The 17104-nt window shown below is 41.2% G+C and overlaps 1 protein-coding gene and 1 long non-coding RNA gene across 3 annotated transcripts in view; both read left to right on the forward strand.

Annotated features, from left to right (window-relative positions):
- Nucleotides 1-17104, forward strand: part of LOC135042599 (epidermal growth factor receptor kinase substrate 8-like) — a 421293-nt gene that overhangs the window by 197416 nt on the left and 206773 nt on the right. The window lies entirely within an intron of this gene.
- On the forward strand, nt 2642-3821 carry LOC135042635 (uncharacterized). The gene is made up of 6 exons (XR_010235735.1): nt 2642-2700; nt 2793-2842; nt 2927-2993; nt 3080-3150; nt 3225-3296; nt 3551-3821. It is a non-coding gene; the product is annotated as an uncharacterized LOC135042635 (long non-coding RNA).

Genomic DNA, 17104 nt, shown 5'->3' on the forward strand with positions numbered 1-17104 from the left:
ACATCAAATCTTTCGCATTATATAGACTTGAAGTTGCAACCTTATGTCCTGTTGAATAAATCTCATATTAAAGATTCTACAAGTCTTCTGAGACTTGTTGAGGATTATGATTGGTCTACCGATAATAGATGGCTAACAGTGGATGTAAAAGCGCTCTACTCTTCTATCCCACACGATAAGGGGATAGAAGCAGTTAGACATGTCTTGGAACAAGATCCCAATAATACCCCTTTGGAGATTGCATTTATTGTGGACTGTATTAGGTTCATCTTGGATCACAACTTCTTTGAATTTGATGGTACTTACCTATTGCAGAAACAAGGCACAGCGATGGGGACTAAATTCGCCCCATCGTATGCTAACTTATTAATGGGCAAGTGGGAAAGCGAATATGTGTATGACACAGAGTTTGAAAACACTTATATAAGGCTGTATAGAAGATATATAGATGATTTGATCTTCATCTGGCAGGGAGATGTGAAAAGTATCGAGAATTTTATGGATCATCTAAATAAGAACGATTATAACCTTAAGTTCACATTTAAAACAGACCCTATAACAATAGATTATCTTGATTTAGAACTGAAAGGATGCAGCATAGGAGGGGTGACCACTAAGACTTTTTTTTAAGTCAGTGGACGCCAATAGTTATATACCTCAAGACAGCTGTCACCACTCTATTTGGAAGAATGGGGTACCTTATTCCCAATTTGTCAGACTGAGAAAAAATTGTAGTAACATCTCGGACTATTGGGAACAATCTACTATTATATTTAATAGATTCTTAGAACGAGGTTATAATAGGAAACGCCTGAACGAAGCAAGATCAAAGGCATCGAAAAGATCTAGGACTGAACTTATTAGTGTCAAACAACCCACTTCCTCCATTAGTGTTGACAAATCTAGATCTTTTGTCACTCAATTTAGTAAAGATGCTATCAAAGTTAAAAAAATTGTGACCAAACATTGGAATATATTACAGAAGGATCCGATTTTAGGACCCACACTGCCAGACAAACCTGTGTTAATTTTCAAAAAAGCGCGGAACCTCAAAAGCTTAATAGCACCGAGCTCTTTAAAAATGGAAAAATCTCAGAACCCATTGCCTGATCAATTTTTAAGTAATAAAGGGGGATGTTTTCCATGCAATCAGTGTATTTGTTGTAAACATATGCAAAAGGCCTCCGTCAAATTGAGAATGGACAATGGTAGATTCCACGTTTTGAAAGATCGGGTCACCTGCATTACGGAATACGTAATATATAAAATAACTTGTCCATGCGGCCTCTCATATATAGGGAAGACTAAACGAAAAATAAAAATTAGGATCCAGGAACATCTACGAAACATTAAAAACAAAATGATGTCGCATAGTTTACCCCGGCATTTCGCCGAGGTCCATAATTCATCAGTAACAGGTCTAACCTTCACCGTCTTAGAACACATCAAAATTGACAGACGAGGAGGTGATAGAGACTTAACACTAGCAAAGCAAGAATCCTATTGGATTTATACACTGAACACTCTCTATCCGTTAGGTCTCAATGAAAACATTGATATAGTCTCTTTTTTAGGTTGTTAGAGATCAACAGTCATTTTGATATGTAAACATCGTGGTATGAATGGTTTTGATCTTATATTGACCTAGAACAGACCTAGGTGTCCTATTTAAGATATGAAAACGTTCACCTAGGGTATATACTGTTATCATTATAAAGTTTCCCTATCGTATACTAGATTATCTATCTAACAATTTTTAAAACATATTTTTGGCTATGCTGATATATGATATTACACAATTATGGCACATCTTTATCACATTGCTATATTTATTATAGAGGGTATGTCTATTCGACTGTATATTACAACTTATGTCTGATCATATACTATTATTCTCTTTATAAAGTCATATGTAGTATTGGTGGTATCCATAATATTGCACTGTATTGTATGGATGTCATACTGTGTGTAAATTGTGAACCCTTGTAAAGGTATTGAGGAAATAGGGTCCTATTCGCAAAATAACAACTATAAATTACATAATTTTTCCATCTGCAGTGCGTTTGATTTGTCCGATAATGGAATACACCATTGAGCCCAGCATTAACGTGCAAACTGAGTAGGTAGATATGCGTTCCAGTATCGCTTATGGGTGGAACGCATGACAACATCCGGTAATGACGCGGTGCGCTCCACAGGTGATGCGGTTGGAACGCAAAGCGGGGAGATCCGCGGCAGACGTGCCGAATGGGATCTTAAAACTTCCCAGCCCCAATACGTCTCTCCCTGGGCTTAACATACTTTCCCCCTCTCTGGGCTTAATTAATCCCATTAGGTTAACTGATGATGTTATATACATTCATCTCAGTTACAGGAAGTACGCACTAGGCGGAAGTCCATGCGTTCCACCATGATCTAGGTGGAACGCAGGACGGAAGCCTGCTATTTAAGTTGTTATATGAACATTAAGGTCATTTTTTAAGACCTATATGGATGACAATTTCATGCTGTACAGAGCATAGGGTAGATTTCCCATGCTACACCTTGGATATACACTTATTTAGATCTATCCGATCAACCAATCATTAGAGCATAGGAAGTGAGGTAATTCACTCCTAGGTATAAATAGGCCAGATATAGCCTCTCCAGTTCACTTACCATCCAGGAGAGGAGGCTGACACACATCCAGAACCTTTTAGTGTAAGTATTACTTTACGACCTTAAATTAAATTGATCAACCTCTCACCTAATTGATTGTGAGGTAAAGATCTGATTATTTCTATTTATTACAGCTGCTTTCCTCACTGGACATTTTGTTTGGTGTTATTGGCTTGACTTTAAAGTAAGTAGATTCACTATCCCAGTCCACTGTCCGATTATAATATTATTGTTAGAAATTACCATGAACACTATTTAATCTATTTAGATCCCTTGTGAACTTCCATTAATCTTGGAGGACACAATCTAATTGGTCATTTGCCCCATAATTAAATGTAAGTATCTGAATATACCTTAAATACAAATTGGGCTGCAATGGGTTAAATCCTTATCAGTAGCAAAAAATCTGTGTGTTCCATAGAAAGTACCTACAAGGAACCACAATTAAGGAGCAGCTGATTAGAAGTTCACGAGAGTTTTTAGTATCATTATGTAAGTAATAATCAACCCTCTAGCTGGTATATAGTTAGCTTGATTAAATCTAATTAACACTCTCTCTCCATTAGAGATATATATCACGTTTTAACACTCTTCACAGTGAGATCATCTTGTAGGAAATTTGCTAAAGCATTATTCCAGTAAGTATGATATTATATACCTAAGAATAGATTTGAGAATATCCCTCTTTCCTCAACATCTAGTTCTCTTGATTGTAGAGATACGTTTATCAACTTTAATGTCACACCATGAGGTATTTCCCATATCCCTCTTGTTTTTTGATATATTGTGAAATGAATCTATGAAGTGAACTGGTTGATGAAGATATGTTACTGTTTTGATGTATCTCATTTGCTCTTTTTTCTCCTCTTCTCTCCTCTATTTACCCTACCAGCTGTGACTTGTACCCCTGATGAAGTCCATAATGGACGAAACGCGTTGGGTTTTATGAGATATATATAGCATACACTGTTTCTGCATAAATGTGTATTGTGCTTATGGAACAACGTGTATGACAAATTTTAACGTGTATTAAAAATAATCTTTCTATCATTCCGGTTATGCTGGTTGGATTTTACTTTGAGTAATTATTTCAATTTTAATTATGCCATTGTATCTGTGCGCACTCTGAATATTTGTGTTATATTTTATCTATCGTCTCCCACTAGCAGGGAGACTTTTCAAGAGGTGCTGCCCTATCCTTGGTACAGCGCGAATTAAGGGTATTGTTGAATATATATATATATATATAACTTTTTGGGTGCTAAACCCCAGTGTACTATACTATTATTTTTCTATGACACTGCCGGTTAGGCTGCCGTGTATAATTAATCAGGAACGTATTGTGACACTGTGGGTGGTCCATGCTTTGTTGTACATAAATGAGTCATCTGACAATCTAGGGGTGCCTTGCAGCAGTTATAGTGCTAAATAATATATAATTATAAAAAATATTTTTGGTGCTAAACCACAGTGTACTATACTATTATTTTTCAGCCTGCAGTGTAAAATTAATCATACACGTATTGTGACACTGTAGGTGCTCCGTGCTTTTTGTACATAAAGGGGTCCTCATCAAATCTATGGGTGCTCTGCACAAGTTATAGCTAAATAATATATCATTTTTTTTAAATTGATCGATTGATCTCTCTCCCTTTCTCTGACTCTCTCTCTCTCTCTATACAGCAGGGCTGGCCAAACCGGTCTTCGAGATCTACCAACAGTTCATGTTTTCCAGGCCTCCTGGAGATCTGTAGAATTGTCAGTTAGGAATGAATGCAGCACATCTTAATTAGTAATGACTACACCTGTGCACCAACTAGGAGGTCTGGAAAATGTGAACTGTTGGTAGATCTCGAGGACCGGTTTCGCCAGCCCTGCTATACAGTATATCTATATATATATATATATATATATATATATAGTGTTAAATACTAGTGTTCCCGCCATTTATGGCACGGTTTTGCATGCCACAGACTCAGAGATTTAGACATGCCTTGTGATTTTTCTTAATTTGCTTCTAATATTTGTTACTTTATACATATTCTATTATGGCAAACAATAATTTTAAAACCCACAAAAAATTAGAAATCACATCTGCGCTCATCCAATGACAAAACAATATAAAGGTATAACAGGAGTAAGTTTGTAATAAACAGTCTTTAGTAAAAACTCTGTTCTTTTTCTCAGTTCTTTTTCATAGAAGTGTGCAAGATGACTTGATGCGTACCGTACTCATGTTAATACTTGGTATGTCACTCGTATAAAGGTATCTTTAGGATTTTGTTCCCGTCTTTTCTCCTACTTCTCCAAATGAGGCACTCAATAAGTTCTTATCCTCGAGGATGAGAAGGAGAAACAGGAAAACAGATTCATTTATAAATGACCCACAGTATGTGCACTCCAACATTCTCAGTTACATGATGAAGCTGTCCTTGACATTCTCTTTCACAGAATCTGGAGAAACTACATACCTTTTGTTTCCTGACAGTCAGATGCTATGTAGTAGCAGCAGCACAGGCGGCAGGAGGAAAGCTCCACAGCTGATCCTGCAGCAGGGCTCTGGGCTTGTCCTGAAATGACCCTGACTGGGGAGGACGAACAACCACACCATAATAATTTACCATTCACAAATGGCGGCACTCGGAATAACCACTACCAATGTTTCAATGCTCCTTCATTGGCATTTTCATCAGTGTGTATCACAAAAAAGATATACAAACACTCCATTGGTAAATGCTGGATTTGTGAAGGGGAGTTTCCAAATAGGGGGTGGAGCCAAGCATGAGGGGGCGGAGACTAAGGTAGTGTGCACTCTGTAACCTGCTGCGGTGCCCTCCAACAGTAATGCAATATGCAGTATAGAAATGGTGGAACTCATGGACTCTTCGTCACCCGGAAATGAAGACCCACAGGTGCTTGTAAAATTTTTGTCAGGGTATAGAAAGTATTTGAGTAGCCTGAGTCCATGAGTGTCGCCATTTCTATACTGTGTGTGTGTGTGTGTGTGTGTGTGTGTGTGTTTGTGTGTGTGTATAATATATATATATATATATATATATATATACTCTCACCATAGTCCACCACTCAAATAATAAATAAAGCTGTATCCAGTGGACGCACATTCCAAAAATATAACACGTCAAAGGAGCAGAACTCAGTATAATAAAGAAATAAAGACAACACAGGTAGTTTTTGTCAACATTTCAGTGTTACCACTATCATCCATGATGATAATGGAAACACTGAAACGTTGACAGAATCTACCTGTTGTCTTTATTATGCTGAGTGCCGCACCTTTACATAGTAACATAATAACTAAGGTTGAAAAAAGACAATTGTCTGTCGAGTTCAACCTGATTGTGGTCTCCTATGCAGTTTTATTTTAGAACTAGATATTTTTATGTTAGGAGTAGTTATATTAACTATAATGCGTGACTACGCACCATAACCCTGAATATCTTTATCCAATAGGAATTTATCTAACCCATTCTTAAAGGTGTTGACTGAGTCCGCCATTACTACTCTCTCAGGCAGGGAATTCCAAACACGTATTGTCCTTACTGTGAAAAAACCTTTTTGCCTCAATGTTCGGAAACTCCTCTCCTCTAATCTAAGCGAGTGACCACGTGTCCTCTGTGCTGATCTTATTGAAAACAGGTCCCTCGCAAGCTCTGTGTATTGACCCCTTATATATTTGTAGATGTTGATCATGTCCCCTCTTAGTCTCCTCTTTTCCAATGTAAACATGCCTAGCCCTGCAAGCCTTTCCTCATATTCCAGCGTCTCCATTCCCTTAATTAGTTTGGTCGCCCGCCATTGAACCTTTTCAAGCTCCAGAATATCCTTTTTGTAATATGGTACCCAAAATTTCACACAGTATTCAAGATGTGGCCTCACTAGTGATTTATATAATGTGATTATAATACTCTCGTCCCTTGCATCAATTCCCCGTTTAATGCATGCTAATATCTTATTAGCCTTCTTTGCTGCACTCCTACTTTGGGTACTGCTGCTTAATTTGTTATCTATGTGAACCCCTAAGTCTTTTTCCAGTACAGAATCCCCTAACATTACCCCATTTACTATGTAGGTGATATTTTTGGTCTTACCACCACAGTGCATTACCTTACACTTGTCTGTGTTGAATCTCATTCTCCATTTTGCTGCCCATGCTTCCAGTTTAGTTAAGTCATTCTGAAGATACTCAGCATCCCTCTCCATATTTATAACCTTACACAATTTGGTATCATCTGCGAAAATTTACAGCATGCTCTCTAGACCTACTGTTAGGTCGTTGATGAAAATGTTGAACAAAAGTGGTATAGACCCTTGTGGCACACCACTTAGCACTTTAGTCCAATTTTAATATGATCCATTGACCACAACACGCTGTTCCCTATTATCTAACCAATTACTGACCCAAGTGCCTATTGTGCTCCCTAGCCCTATTTCTTGTAGCTTATAGATAAGTTGCATGTGTGGTACTGTGTCGAAAGCTTTGGAAAAGTCTAAAAAGATTACATCCACCTCCTTACCCTGATCAAGATTCGAACTTACTGTTTCTTAAAAGCCAAGTAAGTTGGTTTGACATGATCTGTCCTTCACAGATCCATGTTGGTTCCTTTTAATGACCTTATTGGTGTCAAGGAACTTTTGAATACTGTCCCTTAGAATACCTTCCAATACTTTCCCCACTATAGATGTAAGACTAACTGGTCTATAATTACCTGGTTCAGCTTTGCTCCCCTTTTTGAATATTGGTACTGCCTCCGCTATACGCCAGTCTGATTTAACTGAATCCATGAAGAGCAAAAATAGTAGTCTTGCTAGTTCAGCATGCAGCTCCATTAGAACCATCGGGTGAATTCCATCTGGACCAGGTGACTTATTAATCTTTAACTTTTTTAATCGGTCACAGACTGACTCCTCACATAAATAAGCATTTAGCAGTGGAACATTATCTTTGTTGAGATTTTGTGTTAGACCCAGCATTTGGTCCTCTCTGGGGAATACCGATGAAAAAACTCGTTTAGTTTGTTTGCTATGTCATTATCATTTTTGATTAAGACTCCCATCTTGTCTTTAAAGGGTCTATACTCTCCATCTTTAGTCTCTTGTGGTTGATGTACTTAAAAAAAAATTGGGATTCGCTTTGCTTTCCTTTGCTACTAGTTTTTTCAGTTTTTACTTTAGCAGCTCTTATTCTTTTTTTGCATATTTTGTTACAATCCTTGTAGTGCTAAAATGACTCCGCGTCCCCCTCAGATTTGTATTTTTTAAATGCTCATTTTTTTTGTCCATTAATTCCCTTATATTTTTGTTAAACCAAAGTGGTTTGGGATTTTTATTCCTTTTTGTGCTGCTGGTGGGAATAAATTTACAAGTATTTTTAATTAGGAGTCATTTTAATACATCCCATTTCTCTGTTGTATTTTTTTCTTGAAACAGAATTTCCCATTCAATGTCCCTTAACACTTCCTTCATCATGTCAGAGTTGGCTTTGCTAAAGTTTAGAGTCCTAGTTGAGCCAGTATAGGACTGTTTATGAAAACTGATATTGAATGTGACCATATTGTGGTCGCTGTTTCCTATGGGCTCCCCTACTTCAATTTTTGATACCAATTCCCCATTGTTAGTTAATAGCAGGTCTAAGATTGCATTGTACCTAGTAGGTTCCTCGATTAATTGAACTAAGTACTTATTATTTAGCATGTTTAAAAACATATTGCCCCTAGCCATATCACATGAATTGATTTTCCAGTTTATCTCGGTATAGTTAAAGTCTCCCATCACTACTATGTCTCCTACTCCTGCTGCTCTTTCAATTTGATTCAGTAACAATTACTCATCAGACACATTAATACCAGGCGGCCTGTAGCATAACCCAATATAAACTTCTTTATTCCTTTACCCCTGCATGCAATTTCTACCCATAATGTCTCAATAGTATTTACAGTCCCTTCTTGAATATCTTCCCGTATAACAGGTTTTTGAAAGTTTTTCCGTAAAGACATACCCCTCCACCCCGTTTATTTAGTCTGTCTCTCCTGCACAGCGTATAACCCTCTAGATTGACTTCCAATCGTGAGATTCATCCCACCAAGTTTCAGTAATGCCTATTATATCATATTCCTTGCTTGCTGCGGGGATTTCTAGTTCCCCCCTTTTACCTGTAAGGCTTCTAGCATTTACATTCATACAATTGAGATATGTATTTCCCCTTACGGTAGGGACATCATACTTCTTATGCAGCAAAGATGACCCGTAATTGTCATTGGTTACTGTTATTCTAAAACCCTTTTTAGTTCCCATGTTACTACCCTTGCCGTCTGCTCTATTCCTTCCCCCTACTCCTCCCCAGTTTTGTTCGCTAACGCCACCCCTGCTATTCTTACTGAATAACCAGTAATTTCTTGCTAAACCCTCCCCCCAGGCACCTAGTTTAAAATCTCCTCCAACCTTCTAACCATCCTTCCCCCCAGCACTACTGTCCCCTCCTCATTCATGTGTAATCCATCACGACAAAAAAGATGGCGCCTGACTGAGAAGTCCGCCCAGTGTTCTAGGAACACAAACCCTTCTTTTCTGCACCAATCCCTAAGCCACACATTTACATCCCTAATCTTCCTCTGTCTCCCTGGGCTAGCGCGTCGCATGGGTGATAATTCTGAGAATAGTACCTTAGATGTCCTTGCCTTAAGTTTCTTGCCTAAGTCCCTATAGTCTTTCTTAAGGACATCCCACCTTCCACTAACTTTGTCGTTGGTGCCAACATGCACCAAGACCGCCGGATCATTCCCAGCCCCTCCTAACAATCTATCTACCCGGTCCGCAATGTGCCGCACCCGAGCACCTGGGAGACAACAGACCATCGGCGATCACGGTCCCAGTAACAGATTGCCCTATCTGTTTTCCTAATAATGGAATCCCCTACCACCGCAATCTGACTAGGTACCTTACTAACATTTATCCCAACTTTGCCAGAGGGACCACTCCACTGGTTGCTAGATGGATCAGTCTCCTCCGGCACTGTCATTTCCTCACTATCATCCTCCGATTCTTCGTCCAGTCGTGCAAATTTATTTGGGTTTAATAGTTCAGAGATGTCGAGCCTCCCCCTCTTTTTCTTCCTTCTAACTGTGACCCAGCTAATTGTCTGGTCATCCTCATCTACCAGTGACCCCTCCCACAACTCCTCCACTATTCTAGCTAAACTTCGTTTGAGATTGTGAATCTCCCTCAGTCGCGTAACGGTTTGCTCTAGATCAGTTACCTGGGCTTCCAGGGCAACCGTTCACACACACCTCATGCAGATGTACTCACACTGGGATGGTTGCTCCAGGTGCACATACATCTTGCACGACATGCACTGAGTGAAATCCCCAATCACAGCCCCCCATATTTTTGAAATGGGTCTAACTCTCTGTTACTCCAAGAAGAAATAGAGAAGCAAAACAATCTAGGCAAAACACCCACTGTACAATAATGAAGTTGGGCTTATACTTATCTATCCTATGCGGCCCCTAATCCTTCGCTTTTATGCAGCAGTGGTCATCGGTTCCTCCAGTGGCAGCAGAAGCAACTGCAGCAGAGTCTCCGTCCCCTTCCGTCCTCTCTTCTGATGTCTGCAGCAGCAGTATTCCTTGCCCCCTTGTGCAGCTCAGCAGTGGATTCAGACCCCACAGGCCAGTTGTGGGGTCCCTGGTAGGGGATCCGGACTGAAAGTCGACAGTAACTAGGTCGACAATGTCTAGGTCGACCACTATTGGTCGACAGTAACTAGGTCGACAGGGTGTCTAGGTCGACAGGGTCTTTAGGTCGACATGTCAAAAGGTCGACATGAGTTTTTCACAATTTTTTTCTTTTTTTGAACCTTTTCATACTTAACGATCCACGTGGACTACGATTGGAACGGTAATCTGTGCCGAGCGAAGCGGTAGCGGAGCGAAGGCACCATGCCCGAAGCATGGCGAGCGAAGCGAGCCATGCGAGGGGACGCGGTGCACTAATTGGGGTTACCGGTCACTCTACGAAGAAAACGACACCAAAATAGCATTAAAAACTCATGTCGACCTTTTGAACTGTCGACATAGAACATGTCGACCTAAATACCCTGTCGACCTAGACACCCTGTCGACCTAGTTACTGTCGACTAATAGTGGTCGACCTAGACATTGTCGACCTAGTTACTGTCGACTTTCAATATCACATCCCCTGGTAGTACCTGCTGGCAGCAACAGTAGGCTCTTTCCCCACCGGCAGCGTCCCTGGGCAGTACCTTGTATGCTCACACACAAAATAGAACAGAAAAACAAAGACAGAAACAAAGGCAGCCCTTTTCCCTCAAAATATCTGCCTCTCACACACACATAAACAAAATCTCAGCCCCTCACACACACACAATCACAGCCCACTCTCTCACACACAACAATCACAGCCCCTACTCACACACAAAACTCAGCCCCTCACACACACACACACACACACACACACACACACACACACACACACACTCACAGCCCACTCTCTCACACACAACAATCACAGCCCCTATTCACACACAAGATAACAGCCCCTCTGCTACTCCAAGTAAGAGCCCCTCACTCACAAGCTCAGCCCCTCTCACTCACTCCCAATGTCAGCCCCTTGCAGCCTCACCAGAGACTTAATCAGCTTCACACTGGTCCCCCTTGCCGGCGCACACTCCGTCCCCCCCTTCTCCGGTGCCCAGTACCTGGTCTGGAACTAATACGGGCACCCCCTCAAGTTCCAGCACCTCTGCTCCCCACCGCTCTCCTCCTCTTTGACGTGGTATGTGTTTGTATATATGTTAGAGATGAGCGGGTTCAGTTTCCTGAGAAACGAACCCTACCGGACTTCACTACCCGTGCCTAGCTCGGGTTTTCCTGCCTGACTCGGAAACCAGAATGAGGCAAAACATCATCCCGCTGTAAGTCCAGTGTAGTGGTGCTGTGTTGTCCTGCATCAGTACAGTGGTAGTGTCTTGTGCTGCATCAGTCCAGTCACAGTGGTGGAGTCCTCTGCTGCCATATGTCCAGTGCTGCTGTATAAGTCCAGTCCAGTGGTGCTGTGTCGTGCTTCATCAGTCCAGTGGTGGTGTCTTGCGCTGCATTAGTCGAGTCAGTGGTGGTGTTCTCTGCTGCCATATGTCCAGTGCTGCTGTATAAGTCCAGTCCATTACAGTGGTGCTGTGTTGTCCTGCATCAGTCCAGTGGTGGTGTCCCTGTGCTGCTGTATATGTCCAGTGATACTGCCATATATGTTTAGTGATACTGCCGTATATGTCCAGTGATACTGCCGGATAAGTCTAGTGGTACTGCCGTATAAATCGAGTCCAGTGATACTGCTGTATATGTCCAGTGGTACTTCCGTATAAATCCAGTGATCCTGCTGTATATGTCCAGTGGTACTGCTGTATAAATCCAGTCCAGTGGTACTGCCGTATATGTCCAGTGATACTGCTGTATAAGTCCAGTGGTACTGCCGTATAATTCCAGTGATACTGCTGTATATGTCCAGTGGTACTGCTGTATAAATCCAGTCCAGTGGTACTGCCGTATATGTCCAGTGATACTGCTGTATAAGTCCAGTGGTACTGCCGTATAATTCCAGTGATACTGTCGAATATGTCCAGTGGTACTGCCATATAAATCTAGCCCAGTGATCCTGCCGTATAAGTCCAGTGATGCTGCCATATAAGTCCAGTGATGCTACTGTATATTTCCAATGGTACTGCTGTATATGTCCAGTGATACTGCCGCATAAATCCAGTCCAGTGATTCTGCCATATATTTCCCGTGGTACTGCCATATAAATCCAGTGGTACTGGCGTATAAATCCAGTCCAGTGATACTGCCGTATAATTCCAGGGATTGTGCCAAATATGTCCAGTGATACTTCCGTATAAATCCAGTGGTACTGCCATATAAATCCAGTCCAGTGATACTGCAGTATAAGTCCAGTGATACTGCAGTATATATGTCCAGTGGAACTGCCGTATAAATCCAGTGGTACTGGCATATAAATACATTCCAGTGATACTGCCGTATAATCCAGTGATACTGCCGAATACATCCAGTGATACTGCTGTATAAGTCCAGTGGTACTGCCGTATATATATATGTGTTTCTGCTGCTGTATAAATCCTGTCCAGCGGTTATGCTGTATATTTCCAGTGATACTGCTTTATATGTCCAGTGGTACTGCCGTATAAATCCAGTCCAGTGATACTGCCGTATAAGTCCAGTGGTACTGCCATATATGTCCAGTGGTACTGCCGTATATGTCATATGATAATGCCGTATAAGTCCAGTGGTACTGCCGTATAAATCCAGTCCAGTGATACTGCCGTATATGTCCAGTGATACTGAAGTATAAATCCAGTCCAGTGATACTGCTGTATAAATCCAGTGATACTGCCGTATAAGTCCAGTGATACTGCCGTATAAGTCCAGTGATGCTGCTGTATAGGTCCAGTGGTACTGCCTTTTAATTCCAGTAATACTGCTGTATATGTCAAGTGGTACTGCTGTATAATTCCAGTCCAGTGATTTTGCCGTATAAATCCAGTGATTCTGCTGTATAAGTCCAGTGGTACTGCTGTATAAGTCCAGTGGTACTGCCGTATAAATCCAGTCCAGTGATACTGCCATTTAATTCCAGTGATACTGTCATATATGTCCAATGGTAATGCCATATAAATCCAGTGGTACTGGCATATAAATCCAGTCCAGTGATACTGCCGTATAAGTACAGTGATACTGCCATATAAATCCAGTGGTACTGGCATATAAATCCAGTACAGTGATACTGCCGTATAAGTCCACTGGTACTGCCATCCAGTGATACTGCCGTATAAATCCAGTAATACTGCTGTATATATCCACTGGTACTGCCGTATATGTCCAGTGATACTGCCGTATATGTCCAGTGATACTGCCGTATATGTCCAGTGGTACTGCCGTATATGTCCAATGGTTCTGCCGTATAAGTCCAGTGGTACTGCCGTATAAGTTCAGTGGTACTGCTGTATAAATCCAGTCCAGTGATTCTGCCATATAAGTCCAGTGATACTACTGTATAAGTCCATTGGTACTGCCATCTAAATCTAGTCCAGTGATACTGCCGTATACAGTATGTCCAGTGAAACTGCCATTTAATTCCATTGATACTGCCGTATATGTCCAGTGGTACTGCCGTGTAAATCCATTGGTGCTGGTGTTAAAGGTAACCCCAGGACAGGGTACCCCTCGCTGATTCAAGCTCAAGCACACACTCAATCAGTCAGCATCAGGTTCTTTCATGGCTGCAGCCAGTTACCAGTTAAATAAAGAGAGTGCAGTAGGAAATAGCAGAAGCAGAAGCAGCTTTATTTCCTGAAAACAGTATGTTATAAAGAAATATACATTTGCATGCAGTGTCGTAGTTTCCTTACACAAAGCTTAATCCTATTGGTTAATAACCTCTTAAATTCTATTGGTTAATATACTCTTTAATCCTATACGTAATATGCTTAGTAACGTCTAAAATTCCTATATGTGCTTTTAAGTGGGGTAACTTGGTTTTTTTTGCTAAGCTTGAGACATACATTAGTCTGGTTATGTTTTCACACCTGCTATACCGCAAACTGCCAAATACCCTATGAAGCTTACATGTCTAGCTGCTGACATTATATTTCTGCTAGGAAATTACCATGAAATATATCTTAGATAAAGGTCATAACTTCACAATATGGGTTCAAACAAAGTAAAATGCCTTGCATTTTTCCTGTATCAGCTCTAAGCTGAAAACAATTACAAACAGATTATCAGATGTCAATTAAAAATGGAGTCTATAAACAAATATGGCTTCCATCTTTATCACTGGCATATAAATCCAATCCAGTGATACTGCCGTATTAGTCCAGTGACACTGTCATATATGTCCAGTGGTACTACCGTATAAATACACTGGTGCTGGCGTATAAATCCAGTCCAGTGATACTGTCATATATGTCCAGTGGTACTGCCGTATAAATCCAGTGATACTGCCGGATAGGTCCAGTGGTACTGCCATATTAATCCAGTCCAGTGATACTGCCATATATGTTAAGTGGTACTGTTGTAATTATCCAGTCCAGTGGTACTGCCATATATGTCCAGTGATACTACCATATAATTCCAGTTATACTGTTGTATATGTACAATGGTACTGCCATATAATTCCAGTGATACTTTCTTATAAGTCCAGTGGTACTGCCATATAAATCCAGTGGTCCTGGTGTATAAATTTTGTCCAGTGATACTGCTGTATAAATCCAGTAGTATTGCTGTATAAATCCAGTCCAGTGGTACTGCCGTATAAGTCCAGTCCAGTGGTGCTGCCATATAGGTTCAGTGGTGCTGTCCTTTGCTGTATATTATTTACTCCAAATAAAGGGGTTATTAATATTTACTCCAAATAATTTTTACAGGGTTTGCCCTGTGTGGTGTAGAGGTACGCATTTTGGCCCTCATTCCGAGTTGTTCGCTCGCAAGCTGCTTTTAGCAGCATTGCACACGCTAAGCCGCCGCCTACTGGGAGTGAATCTTAGCTTCTTAAATTTGCGAACGAAAGATTCGCAATATTGCGAAAAGACATCTCTGTGCAGTTTCTGAGTAGCTCGAGACTTACTCTGCCAGTGCGATCAGTTCAGTGCTTGTCGTTCCTGGTTTGACGTCACAAACACACCCAGCGTTCGCCCAGACACTCCTCCGTTTCTCCAGCCACTCCCGCGTTTTTCCCAGAAACTGTAGCGTTTTTTCCCAACCGCCCCTAAAACGGCCTGTTTCCGCCCAGTAACACCCATTTCCTGTCAATCACATTACGATCACCAGAACAAAGAAAAAACCTTGTAATGCCGTGAGTAATATTCCTAACTGCATAGCAAATTTACTTGGTGCAGTCGCAGTGCGAACATTGCGCATGCGCATTAAGCGGAAAATCGCTGCGATGCGAAGAAAATTACAGAGCGAACAACTCGAAATGACCACCTTTGTTATATAACTCAAGAAAAATAATGGAGAACAAAAATTTGGAGGATAAAATAGGGAGAGATCAAGAACCAATTCCTCCTACTGCTGCTGCTGCTGCTGCTGTTGTTTCTGCTGGGAGTCTATCGTCATCCCAGAGGGGAAGTCTGAAGACCACTTGTACTACTTTAACTGAGCAAATGACTGTCCAACATTCCTTTGCGAGGAAGATGAAATATGACAGCAGTCATCCTTTTGCAAAGCGGATAACTGAGGCCTTGACAGCTACAGTATGTTGGTGTTAGACATGCATCCGGTATCTGCCATTAGTGCAGTGGGACTGCAGTTCCACTCCTAGATGGGCCAGGTGTTTGTGCCGCACACTTGTGTCACTTAACTTAGTCATCCAGCGACCTCGTTGCACCTCTTTTTTTTGCATTTTGTGCTCTTTGGGGCCTATTTTTTATATCTGCCCTCTTGTCTGACACTGCATTGCTACTCCTAGATGTGCCAGGTGTTTGTGCCGCACACTTGTGTCGCTTAACTTAGTCATACAGCCACCTCGGTGTAACCTTTTGGCCTAAAAACAATTTTGTGAGGTGTACAGAATAGACTGGAAACGAATGGAAATGAATGTTATTGAGATTTTCTCAAAAATCATCCAGATCCAAAACCAAAACACAAATGGGTGGTTTTGAAAAACCAATCCAGATCCAAAACATGAGCATGGAATCAGAACCAAAACACAAAACACGAAAAGTGCCCGCCGCACATCTCTAATATATGTATGTGGACACATCTATGTGTGTGTGTGTGTGTGTGTGTGTATATATATATATATATATATTACATATACATACAATTTATAGTCCCAGTGGCATCCTTAATACTACCCTACAAAATCCACCCCAAGTAATAGTCCATCACATTTACAATGTAGCACCTCTCAGAAGCCAGAGGTATCCAAAAATGTAGAGTATTCACTCTTGTATGTATAGTGGTATGCCATCATAGAATGTATTAAATTCACCCGCCACACACCGCACCCACTGCAGGTTGATGCAGGTGCTGTCTTTACCTGCTGCTGTCGGGACGGTGAGGACTCAGGACTACAATACAGAGGAAGACAGTGTGTCACCTGACAGCTATCCAGCCCCATAGGAACTAAGGTCCTTGGAAGGAGCTACAGTATGTACTACCACTCCAGCTGAAGGAGGCAGCTGCAATGTCATCTGTCATGACCGGGAGCATTAAGAAGAACTGAGGCAGCAGCTCCCTCTGATCATGAGTTCTGCCTACCTGCTGGCTGCTCTCCCATCACTTGATCTCCATAGATCTCTGAGGAAAAGAACAGCAGTGACCGGCTGGGAAATATCACCCCCAGCCCATGTCAAGCTTTACTCCCATACCCCTGCTTCGAAAACAAAATCGGTCTC

The sequence above is a fragment of the Pseudophryne corroboree genome, chromosome 2 (assembly GCF_028390025.1).
Source record: "Pseudophryne corroboree isolate aPseCor3 chromosome 2, aPseCor3.hap2, whole genome shotgun sequence".
Classification (NCBI taxonomy): domain Eukaryota; kingdom Metazoa; phylum Chordata; class Amphibia; order Anura; family Myobatrachidae; genus Pseudophryne; species Pseudophryne corroboree.